Genomic DNA, 12,865 nt, shown 5'->3' with positions numbered 1-12,865 from the left:
ACCCAGTAGGAGGAAGGGGCGGGGCTTACCTTCCTTTCTAGAGAGACAATTCGTAGCGGTATCGGTTCTTCCACTTCACGCCGCTTGGCAAGTGGTTTTAAATGATGTCGATCATGTCATCTCCCGCTCCCGCTCAGAAGCGTCACGGGAAAAGCAGCTTCCACGTGAGTAGCAGAGGCGGTGATAAAAGAAACTTTCTGATTGGCCAGAGGGTGGCTTGGACTATGTTCGAGAGGCATGGGGATTCGTCACACTCCCCTGCCTCCTGGAATTGGTTTCGTCCACGAGGGGCCGGTCGGGTGGCGGCAGTCTGGAGCGGCGCCTGCGCAGTAAACGAAGCCGCAGTGGCGGGAGCCGGCTTTACTTTGCTTCTAGCCGCTTGTCGGTTTCCCGCGTTCCGCGGAGAGCGGTCGCGCAGCTACAGATCCGGTCCTCGCCCCGCATCCCGAAGAGCAGCCCCGTTTTTAAAGCCCAAGCATGTTATGCGCCTTAAAATCGGAAACAGGGGAGGGAGGAGTGGGGAAAGGTTGATCAGTGAGTGCCTCGCTGTTGCCCGACTGGGAGCGGGAAGTTCTGTTGCGCTGCAGCACAGTTGGCGGCTACAGCCCGTACGGACAATGTCCTGCGCCTTTCAGAAAGCTAGAGGAAAGGGTGGGAAAGTTCTTACCATAAAGAAACAGAGAGAGAGAGATGCGTTCAACCTGGCTTAGCATTGCACAATGTACGCAGACCTGCATGGAAACCGCACAGGGCGCCCCGTGAATATGTGTAATTTTATGTTATTCCGTATCGTTAAAAATAAATGCAAACCAAAAAATAAAAATGTAAAATACAAAAGTTTTTAAAGCGATGCCTGTGAACAGAAGGGAGAACGTGTGGACTTTGCAGAGGGGAGCAGGGTCTCCCAGGGATTTGAACTTGGACTTTCCTTAGTCCCTTTCCTCCCTGGAGAATGCACCCCATGCCCATTGTTGCATGAGAGGGTGCAGTCCACCAAGCTGCTGGCCATGCAGGAAGGCTCTAGATATTAGCTGAGCTTCCTGGGGGAGTTGCTTTGCCATCAGGTGGACAGAGACCAAGTCACCCTTGAGCCTCTACAGATGGGCCAAGTTAGAACCCACCTGGTAGCCGTGGGAGGTGGGGATGAGCTTCCAGGACACGGGAGGTGTGCATCAGGTCATCGCCCAGTGATGAGTGAGGAGGAAATGACCTGGACAGATTCCCTGTTTCGTCCACCACTCCTTCTCACTCTCCCTGGGCCCCGGGCCCTTGAATGGCCAATGCTGAAAGGGAAAAACAACCCATGGGTGTGGATGCCTGCTGCCCCCAGTTAGCTTGTAGATAGCTGAGTGTGTGTGTGCGCACGTGCACGCATGCACACACACACAAATGGCCACGAAGGGTCCAGCCCTGGGTGCAGGGTTGAAGCACAGCGCACGTTGGCATTTTCTTTCCTGAGACCCGTTCCTGCTTTTCTTCATGCTAGTTCCTCTCAGACCCCCAACCCTGGGTGAGCAGAGCGCTGCTGCCTGGTCCCCGGCTCTGCCCTCCTCCAGGACAGCCTGTTCTACCAGTGACCCCCTCACTTCCTGAGTGCACCACCCTCCAGAGGCAGCCCAGGGTAGTGACACCCTGGGCTCCCCCTGAGGACCGCCTCTGGGGCCCTGCCCTTAGCTCCTTGTCTGCAAGGGGGTGACTCCTCCCTCCAGGGCCCGTCCTCCTGGTCATACCCACTTCTTCCTTTTGGTGTCAGCGCCATTGTAGGGGCATTTGGGTATTTCCAGAGAGATGAAATGGTCCCCAGGGTCTTCTGTGCATTCTTGATGACAGCTGCGAGACTGAAAGCCACGGGGTTAAGATGGCCTGAGAGTTTTGGAGCAGGGAGGGCTCCTGAGCAATTCCTGCCCCTCCCCCACCGAGCTCCAGCAGCCACAGCCATGATGTTTGCCAAGAAGGAATGCACTGTGAGCCTCGGGGGTGGTCAAGAACTACTTGATCTAATAGTCACAATCAAAACCGACACTCACAAAACCCCCCCGAGAGGCCCGTAGCGTTGGCTAGGTGGGGAGGCCAAGGCCCACGTGAGGCCACGTTCATGCCAAGGGGGCTGGGGCTTGAACGTGGGCAGTCTGTCCACCCAGCACGCCTCCCCCCGACACTCTGGCACTTTCCCTCTGGTTGAGCATCACAGGCCACGCCCGTGCCAAGCCCTTCACATCCTCTCTGTCACAACTCTGGCCAGCGGAGGTACTACTGTGATTGAGCAGGCGAGGACCCTGAGGGCAGGAGAGAGCCGAGTCACGGGACCAGTGGGCCAGAACCAGGCGGGGAGCCCAGCCCAGGCCTCTGACTCTGGTTTTCTAATCCAGGTTCCTCCGCCAGCCGCTCCTGGGCTGGCGGCTGGGCTGGGGCCGGGGCCACTGAAGTGAGCGCCGCGGGTTGCCGGCCTCGCTCTGGCCTGTGTGGCCCGCGTGGGGATGTGGGCCTGGATGGCAGGACACTGGCTTTTTTAGAGGGGCCAGGAATCAGGGCTTTTCTGCGAAATCCCCGGCCCTTGAGGATCGGCAATGAACTTAGATTGGAAGCACTCAAGCAGCCATGGAGATGGCCGATGGCCGCGGTGACCTCTGGTCAAGAAAGGAAGAGAAACGTGGGACGTCACAACAAACCTCGGGACCGGAGGACACTGGATCCCTGTGCCTCCAGGAGCACGCCGCCCGGGATGGCCAAGAGGAAGCCGGGCAGGCTGAGGAGGGTGGCCTGAACCGAGCCAGGGCTTCAGGTAAGTGGGGCAGAGACAGCTGCTGACTAGGGGCTCCGGGACGACCCCATCATCGCGGGTCGGCGACTCCCGACAGCCGGGCAGCAGTAGGCGCAGGAGCTGCAGCTTGGTCCCAGTGACATGGCCATATTCCAAGCCCGGCGCCTGGGCTGGTGAGGCCCACTGCAGGGCCCAGGTCCTCCCACCACCTCACCGCCACAGCCACGGTCCTCCCTCTGCTTGGCCCCACCAGGGCTGCCACTTCGGGGGGGGGGCAGCAGTTTTCTTGGTCAGAAATCAGTCCTTTGGGTAAAGAAGAGGCTCGGGGAGGGGAACTGTGGGAAAGGCCCGAGCTCTTCTGGGAAGCCCTGATTTACAGCCCTCAGGTCCTGAGAGCCTGGGTGGTGGGATGGGCAGGAGGTCACCTCTGGAGCGCGGCAATGGACGTGACCCTGCTGTCGCTTTGCCCCCATTCGCCTGGGCCTGGGCGTTTCCGTCTCTGCCCATGCGGTGCTTGGCCGTGGCCATCTCGCTAAAGGGCAGAGAGCTGGAGACGGACTCACCTGCCGTGTGCCTGGAATGCAAAGTGGCCGGAGCCCTGGCCCAGCGCGGACACTGCCGTGCGCGGATCCCGTCAGCAGGGGGCAGCAGCAGCCGGGAAAAGGACGGCGGCAGGAGGGCGCCCAGGGCGCAGCCCTTGGGATTATCTTGCAGCTGCTTTTATTCAAGGCTGAGGAAATCATCTTTTCAGAGACCCCGGGGATCGTCGCAGGAAGCCAAGAGTTGCTTTTCCAGAACATTCCGTGTTTAGCATCTCTGGCCCTTGGGCTCCGCCAGTAGAGAACTGGGAAGTCGGCAGAGGGCAGGTAACTCACCTGAGCATGGCCCTGGGAGGACGTGCTCCAGTCCCGGCCCAGAGCCTGCTGATGTCCCTCCCTGGTCCTTTTCTGCACTTTGTGCATAAAGCTTGTGTCACGGGGCCTGAGAAGGGGACAAATGACTCCCGCAGCTCAGCCTGAACCAAGCCAAATGCTACTGAGGCAAATGAGGCTGCCCCTGTTGCTCCACATCCCTTCCCCCTTTCCAGCCCCTACCTGCATAAGCCCTTGGAGCCAGAGGACAAAAAGCCCTCCCCAGACTGGCCCTCCTGCAACTGCCTGGGCCCATCTGAGCTTGTCCCCAGCCCCCTAGAGCCTTAACAGCCCAGGCTGGGTGTGATGGCGACGCCTATAATCCCAGTTGCTAAGGAGGCTGAGGCAGGAGGATCGCCAGTTTGAGGCCAGCCTCAGTAACTTAGTGAGTCTCAAAATAAAAATTGAGAAAGACCAAGGATGCAGCCTAGTGGTAGGGCACCCACCCGTTCCACCCCCAGTACCAAAGAGAGAGAGAACCCCAATAACCTAGGTTTCTTCTCCTTCCCTCACAGAGCCAAGCTGCACATCCCCCTCTTCATTTTGCTTTTGGGGGACCCCATGCCCAGCACCCAAAGTGCCCTGTGTTCTTTTATTATGGCTGAGTTTGTTCTATTCCAGAGCAGGATCTCTAAATCTTTTCACATTTCCACCCAAAACCCCGAACACATTTCCTCCTGGCCTTGGGGTGAAGTCCGCCTTCCTCGTGGGGTGGCCAGTGGGTGGCGGGGGAAGGAGGTGTTCCCACCACTCTGTGCCACTCCCTGGGACCTGCAAACCTGACCTGCCTATTCTGCCTCAGGGCCTTTGTCCTTTCTGTCCCCTTTAAATCCACTTAAGTCCTAATATGCTTTTCTCAGCTCAAATGTCACCCGCTCTGTGTGCCCCGTCTGTGCCGTGAAGGCAGTGACTGCATCTGTGGTTACTGGCAGAGTGCCTACTGGTGAAGGACTAGGTTCTAGAGCCAAAGCCTTCGGGCTCTAATCCTACCTGTGTGACCTTGGGCAGCTCACCACACCTCTCTGTTTCAGTTTCTTCCCACATGGAATGGGAGCACTAATCCATCCTTTGTCCTGGGGTTGAGATGAGGGTTGAATGTCTGGCCAGCACATGTCTCCACCCAAGTCGTGGTGGGTGGGGGAGATGGAGCGCTCTCTCTCACTGCTGGTAGGGATCCTGTCTCCTTACAGCGTCACATCCCCTCACCCGGTGTCTGTCCCCGCAGAGAGTAGGTGTCCCACAAAGACGCATCCAGATTGCTGAACTTCAGACTGATCTCTGGAGGAATCACTGTTTGAACCTGGCGGTCCTCAAACAAAGCCCCTGGTGGTCACAGTCAGTGTCTGCAGACCTCAGAGCTCGGCCCAGCCGGGCCGGGTCATGAGATGGTGTCATGTCCCTTCACGACCCCCTTCCCAGTCGGGATCCTATTTTCCAAGAGAGGACACCGAGGGCAGGTAGGGCTCAGCTGTCCCGGGCTGGACGTCAGAGCACAGCAGACCAGGGAACTCTAAGTGTGGTCTTGGTCTGCGCGGAGAGGTCTCTGCTCAGGCACCTCCTCACCTCTGCCTGGCTCCGTCCTGGGCAGTGTTCTGACCCAGCTCGGAGCGCCTCCCTGCTCGGGCCCTGCGCCCCCTCCCTGCTCGGCCTCGGGCCCTTGGGGAGGGGAGCAGCCCCCGCCCAGGCCCGACCAGCCGCCTGGTTCAGGGCCTCTGCCGCCGCTCTGGGCCCCGCTGGCTCAGGGTCTTCTGCGTCCACATCTGCTCAAGCCCCGACCAGCTCTCCAAGAGACGCGTCCCTGGGTCCTGCCTTCCCCAAACCTCCCCTGAAAATAGCCCCCCAACTCTTGTTCCGGCACCTTCCATTGGTTCCATCATCTCCTGCAAACCGCCACCCTGAATCTGCGTCAAAGGTCGCTCGTGGCCAAGGGGTGAGCTCCCAGGCTCAGGAACAGGGGACGGGGTGCACTTAGTATGTGTCAGGCCCGAGGTAGGCACCGAAGCCTCTTGGTAACCTCACGACGTGGGGCCTGGGGCTGTCCCTTGTGCGGGAGGAAACGGGGGCGCAGGCATCGGTGGCAGCTGTGGCCGGGAGCCCAGGCAGCCCCGCTCTCCAGCCTTCGCCGAGTGGTAGGGGAAGGTCCCTGGGCTCCCTCTTCCCTCCAGGGCTCCCTGGCCAGCAGAGTCCTGGTGTGATGGACTCAGGTCCCCTGTCCCCTCCTCTCAACGTGTCTTGTTAACACCTGGAGGTGGCATTCATGAACTGGGAATTGGTGGCTTTCAAACGGGTCATAAAAACACCTGCCAGAAGCTCAGAGGAGGAAGTTGAGCCTTTCCTGAGGGGACCCGGGGGAATTCAGCCGCCCTTCGCCTGGCCGATGGCTCTCCCCTGTTCTTCCAAGCCTCTGCTGCAGGCGAGCCCATTTTGCAGAGAGGAAACTGAGGCTCAACAGAAGGCGTCTAGTGGCACACCACTGCGAGAGCTCGTCCCCTGTGAGACGGGGAGCAGAGTTCAAATCTCGCTCCAAACCCGACTCCGCTTGTGACGGGGACCCAAGGGGAGCTGATGAACTTGCTGGGACTCTGTTTCATCATCTGTAAAGTGGGGCGAACAAGGGACCCGCCACAGGGGGCTGTGGGCATGGATGCCACGCATTGGCTCAGTGGCACGGAGGGCTCCCCGTCATGGTGACCCTGGGGCATTGTTGCTGAATGGACGAATGAATGACTCAGATGCATCCTTCTCCTCTATTTAGGGCGGGAAGCTTCCCTGGCAAGAAATCCAAGAACCGAGGGCACTTTCCTCCAGATAGAAATAAAGTGCGGAGTGAAGCTGTTGATCGTGTGCAGAGATCGGTGTCACCTTTTCAGGACGAGCCACATTCTGAAAGTACCTCTCCAAGAGCAGAGAGCGGGCTGGCCCCGGGGTCACCCGGGCTGATCTCTGGCGATGCTGACAAGGTGGCGCGTGGTGATGATTTTGGAAGGAGCCCCTCCCCCACCCCCGACCTCCGCTCCAGCAAGAAAACATTGAATTTTGCAAAAACTGCTGGGGCCGAGACAGTCCTCCCGAGGCGCTGGCTCACCCGGGGGTCCCTCAGCCGGCCCAGAATTGTCTCCGGAGGCCTCTGCCCACACGAGTGTCCTGCGCTCATTTCTGGGGAGTCTGCAGATGTGAGTGTTGGAGGAGGGAGGGTGAGAAGTGGCCGGGACCTGGAGAGCCAGGGCAGTAAGAGGGAAGGGGCTCTGGCTGGAGCCTGTCCAGGCGGCCCCACGGGAGCCCTGGTGAGTACAGAACGTGTCCCCGTCTCCCGGAGCCCCAGAGCTGCCCATCAGAAGGCTCCGCTGCGGCTCCCAATCCAGAGGCAGGAAGCCAGATGCTCCTGGTTTAGGTCCCTGGGTGGGGACGCCTGTCTGGTCCATCGGGCCCATGACCCCAGCGCTGACCCGCTTAGCCTGGGCTCTGGGGTCAGGGGAACCAGGGACGAGCCCGAGGCCACGCCGCCTTGGTCTGGATTCTCCCAGAAGCTGCCTCAGAAAGGACGTGGGTTCATTGAAGTGGCTCCCAGGACACCCCTAGGGGAAGAGGCCGGGGGGACACTGTGGCCCACCTCTGTCCTGGGGACTGGGGAAGCCGTGGAGAGGGGAGGAAGCTGGTGGGTTCTGGTCAGACTCACCTGCGCCTGTCCAGAGCCATGCAGGACGCGTCTCCTGGGCACTTCCGCCTTGGCTCCTGCCCGGCGACAAGCAGGCCTTGGGCAACCAGGCCGAGGTCTAACCCTGACCCCTAACCCTTCGGGGAGGGGCGGGTGGGGAGCATCAGAGCCTCTGTGTCCGTGAATTAAGGAGGCGGTGGGAAAGGCAGCCACGGAAGTGCTTGGCGAAGGTGGCTGTGACGATGACAGTCGCCACCTGTCTGTTTGGAAGGTCTTTCTCCTCCTCCTTAACCAAAAACTCCTACTCACCCTCCAGGTGCCCAGGTACCTGCCACAGCTTCAGCGGCACCTTCTGCGGTGTGCATGAGTTTCCCGTGGCTGCTACAACAAGACCACAGCTGGGGCACTTAAAATGATAGAGATTCACTCTCTACGTTCTGGAGTCTGGAAGTCTGAAACGGAGGTGCTGGAGGGGAGGGTCCTTCCTGCCTGGTGTTCCTTGGCTGGCGGCAGCTCATTCCAGCCTCTGTCTCCATGGCCACAGGGCCTCCTTCCTGGGCCTTCTGCTCCTCTGCCCATCACCGTATCTGGGGCCCACCCTAATCCAGGCCAGTCTCACTGTGAGATGTGACCCGACTGACTTCTGAAGGATCCTTTTTTCAATTGAAGTCACAGCCTGAGGTTCTGGAGGGCACATATTTTGGGGAGACCCCATCCAGCCCACTAGAGCAGATTTACAATATTTCTTTCATCGCGGGGACACTGGTTGGAAAGGCGGCCACTGACCCAAACGGGGGCCTCTTTCCTTCCAGTCACAAGCACCACGAAGGTCCACGGCTTCCAGCCGCCCGAGACCCACGTTCTTTCCGACAGCGCTGTGCTCCCTGTGTCTTCAAGTCCCGGGCTGGGAGAAGGTGGCTCCATCTCTGGGCCCGACTCCATCCTGACGGCGTGAAGCAGGGAGAGCCAAGGGCAGGGGTCCCGGCAGCCCTCGGCAAGCCCACCAGGGGCCGTATTTCCGTCTCATAGACCCAAACCGGGTCCCCTGGTCACGGGAGATTTTTCTTAGGACACGTTGTGGCCTCACATCCGAGTGGAGCTCTGAGAGAAAGAAAGGGGAGAGCTGGGTGCCGGGCATGGGGGGGCTACTCACTGAAGTCCCGGTGGCTCGGGACTCTGAGGCAGGAGGATCGTGAGTTCAAAGCCGGCCTCAGCAGCTTAGCAAGGTGCCATCCATGGGCTGTGAGTGGACTGTTGGGCGCAGTAGCCTCCTGAGGGGATGAGTCTGACACCCCCACAGGGATTGACCACCTGATGCAGGTGAACCTCCCCCTCAGGCTCCGCCTAAGGTCCCACATAGCACCAGAGACGGTGTGACCTGCCAAGAAGTCAATCAACCTGCCGACTGCCGCCCTGAGCCCTCATCCTGCCTTTGATGTGCCCCCTTCCGTAAGCCCCGGAGCCATTTTGCCTTTGTCTAGATCAAAAACCCAGGTGGACTCGATCTACGGGGGCTTCGCTTTTGTAGATGTATTTCCGAGTGTTTGAGTTTTGTTATTTGTTAATTATTTGAGATATGAACTTAGAGTGGCTATTTGGGGTGGCTAGGATTCCTCTGGGCAGAAGAGCCCTCGGATGAGACGCTTCCCCCCGAAAACCAGGCCCTAAGCAACTTAGTGAGACCCACTAGGTCTCTAAATAAGAAACAAAAAGGGCTGGGATGTGGCCAGTGGTTAAGCGCCCCTGGCTCAATCCTGGGCCCCACCACCAAAAAAGGGAGAGTCAGCGACGAGGAGGCAGCAGTAATGACTTTCCTGCTGAAAGCTACGCTGCCCATCCTCATCTGCACGGCCCACATGGCCCCGGCAGACCCCCAGTGGCCGTGGGCGTGCCCCACGGCTCTGCCCAGCCGTGTCCTTCCACACTGTGCAGCTCCTTTGGACCAGCAGAGCGTGCCCTGAGCAAGGCATCACCCAGGCCAGCTGAGGGGGCAGCAGGTGCCGAGCAGCCCACCCAGAGCCAGGAACGGGGAGCTGGGGGGGACGGCGCCCAGGCGGAGCAACCCCAGGGCCCTTGCCCGCCAGCTCCTCTCCTTGGCACCCGCATCTCAGCAAACAGGGAAGGCCGGTGACGATGACCGTGGATGGAGCCACATGACATGCAAAGGACCATTCCAAAGCACCTGGGCCAGTGGCATTTACTGCCTCTCCCCCGCGGGCCCTCTGAACGCGGGCAGGTTGGAAAGGAGAGAGTACGAGGATCGCCCTCCCGGGGCATCCCGGACCCCTGCGAGTCCACCCGCAGGACCCCTGTGCTTGCCAGCCGCAGCCAGCAGGAGGGGAGATGGATCGTGGCCTGCAAGCAGCTGGATCACGGGCTCGGAGTCGGGAGGGACGCGCCGAGGGACTGTCCTGGTGCCCAAGTCCCTTCGACAGCTCCTTGCCTCCACCTCCCCCGACAGGGCGCTCCCTGCTCAGCGGGACCCCCAGGGCCTCCTAGAGCAGGTCCACGCTGCTGCCCATCGGCCTCCTCCTGGTCCTTGCTCCGCCTCTCTCTGCTTCCTGGCTACCAGGAGCTGAGATCCCTTTGAATGTGCCCCTAGTTTGCTGAGCTGTGTGCGTTCCCACAGCCACGCCCTGCGACCCATTCAAAGCTATTCCCGGATAAAACTTGGCTGATTCTTTTCTCATTGGTGTTTCTCTCAGCTGCCTCTGAACCAGGGGGTGTCCGTCTGCTCTTTCCCATTTTATTAGCTGTGCCGCTTGGGCCAGTCCCCTAACTTCTCTGAGTCCGCCATCTTGTTGTGTTGAAAGGGAGTGAACGTCCTGCAGCTGGAAAGCTGGAGGCTGGGAACTTAGAGCAGCAGTCCTGGGGGCGGGACGTCCAGGGTCAGGGCCTCGGCTGGTCTGGTGTCTGGGGAGGGCCACGCTCTGCTTCATAGATGGCACCCCGTGCCGCGTCCTCACGTGGCAGAGGCGGGGGACAACCTCCCTGTCACCTCCTTTATAAGGGCACACGTTCCACTCATGAGGGTGGCACCTGGTGACCTGATGGCCTCCCGAGGCCCACCCCTTCATGCCATGGACGGCTGATTGGACTTCAGTGATGGTGACTGGAGGGACAACATGGCAGATGGGGGGACAGTGCCCGGCACCTGTAGGACTTGAAGATGCGGCGGGCGGAGGGCAGGTCTGGCAGCCCCACAGCCGCAGCCGGCTCGGCCCCTCCTCCAGGCCCACGGCTGAGGGGGCCCAGCCACCTCTGGACCCAGCTCCTCCTGCCCCGCAAACCCGCACCCTTCAGTGTGTCCCGGGGCGTCCATCTGCGACACACCTGGGGTCCTGCTGGCTCCTCTCTTATCAAAAGCCGCTCAGGGACGGGTTGCGGCTCCTCAGCCCCCAGTCCCCGCCTTCCCTGCTCCCAGCCTTGGGCACCCAGACAGAAGCCGGTGGGTGACCAGGGGGCTCCTCTGAGCAATGAGAAAGGAGCTGTGTCCAGCTGGTGAGAAGCCAGGAGGGGCACAGAAGGCGATGACCAAGGTGTCGGCCATGCTGCGGGGACACTGGGGGGTGCTGGAGTCCAGTGCAGCCTACGGAGGAGCGGGCTGAGCAGGAGGGCTCCCGGTGACGAGGCAGTGCAGGGGAGGGACGCCAGGAGGCTGCAGTCTGCACTCAGCGACCTTGAGTGAGTCCCAAACACACAGGGCCTCTGCCTGGTGAAGGGTCCCAGCTCCCTGTGCGCCGGCCCAAGAGCCAGCAGGCCCAGGGGACACGTCCTGCCCGCGGGCTCACACGGTCTCTGGGAGGGTGCATGGGAATCACGTGTCACCCTTTTTCTTTCCACTAGCAGGAGTCGTCGGGGGCTCTGACCCTGACCGTGGGCCCTGACCTGACCGTGGGCCCCTCTCGGGGTGGTTTTCCCGAGATGAATGCGACTGAGCCTTTGGGCCGTCGGGGAGGACAGTCCAGGCCCAGAGAGCAGCCTGGGGTGACAGATTGTGAGGCCCAGGAGGAGGCTGGGGAGGCTGGCGGCTGTCCCTGGGGCCAGGACAGCTGCACTTGGACTTGGGGTTCCTTGTGTGGACTGAGCAGCCGCCCAGGCGCCTCCAAGCAGGAGGACGCTGGTGGAATCTAGATTTTGGGAAGAGCCCTTGGCCCCACGCGGGGAGCAGAATGGGAAGGGCAGGGTGCCGGGAGACTGGCCAGCAGAGCCCCCTGCTGTGGAACACAGGGAGGAGCCGGGCCACCTCCACTCATGACGCTCCCAGGACACAAACTTGTCCAGCCCGAGTTCCCGCGAGCAGAGGAGCAGGAGCAGGAGGAGGAGGAGGAGCAGGAGGTGCCGCTAGGAATGCGAGACCCGGACCAGGTGGCTCCACAGAGTCCCACTCCCGCCTGATTGGCCTGGACTCTGGTGGTGGCCGAGGACGAGAGGGATGGTTGGGACCAGAGGGGGGGGGGGAGGGCTTGGGAACCACGCTGCTTGTCCTGATGGCCACGTCCTGACCATACCACTGGGCTGTGCTCCCCTCTTGCCTCTCCCCTCACTGTCCCCAGCTGGGCACAGCTGCGGTGACGAGTCAGTGTTCTCTGCCAAGCCGCCCACTGAATTCCAGCTCTGCCCCAGCCCAGCTGCACGTCCCCAGAGAGCCCTGGTTTTCTGGCCTGTGAAGGTGGCTCAGGACGCCGCCTGTCCACGGGGCTCAGTAAGAGAAGGACTGGGAGGCTGAGTGCACATGGGTGACCCTTTGGGACTCGCTGTGGTTTTAAGTCAGTTACCAGTTCTGGTCCCACGTCCCCTCCTGGCCTGGGCCTGCTTTCTCCGCCTGACCACTACTCTGGCCCGTCCATGCCTGTCCCTCAGAACCCAGAGAAGGGGCTGGTGGCAGCCTGTGGTGGGAGAATGACACCCTGTCAGTCCCTCCTCCACTGGGTCCCCCAGAGTAAACAGGGCAGGCCATTGTGGGAAGAGCAGGGCCATCGTGGGAAGAGCAGGGCCATCGTGGGAAGAGCAGGGCCATCGTGGGAAGAGCAGGACTGCCATTTGCCCACCCGGGAGCCCGACTAACGATTTCCATAGGGACACCCCTCCTCCACTCTCAGGCCCTGAGCTCTCTGTGTGGCTGATCCCCTGGTCCAGTCAGTGTCCCTCTTCCGGGTCACTCTGACAGATTCAGGGAGACACAGAGGCCCCGAGGTGACTTCTTGGGCCGGGGTCCTGGTCCCACCAATGGCTCGCTGAGGGATCTTGGGGTAACACTGAAATTCCCCGTGCCTCGGGTTCTTGTCTACACCGGGGTGGTGATGGTCTACACTCCATCGGGCTGTTGTGCAGACGGGATCTGGAGAGGGGCTCGGCACAGGTGAGTCCCAAGGAGCATGAGCCCCGCTCTAATGGGACTGAATTTGGGGCCTTCAGATGGGTGACTGGGGAGAGGGGGTCTTTTTCAGTGGTCCTGCTGCACCCGGGCCTCGAGTGGACGGGTCATCTTGCGTCCTGCACAGAGGAGGCGGGGGGGGGGGGGGGGCTTAGCTCTGT

This window comes from Ictidomys tridecemlineatus, chromosome 6 (genome assembly GCF_052094955.1).
Source record: "Ictidomys tridecemlineatus isolate mIctTri1 chromosome 6, mIctTri1.hap1, whole genome shotgun sequence".
In the NCBI taxonomy this organism is placed as follows: domain Eukaryota; kingdom Metazoa; phylum Chordata; class Mammalia; order Rodentia; family Sciuridae; genus Ictidomys; species Ictidomys tridecemlineatus.
Note: the sequence above shows the minus strand (reverse complement) of the source record.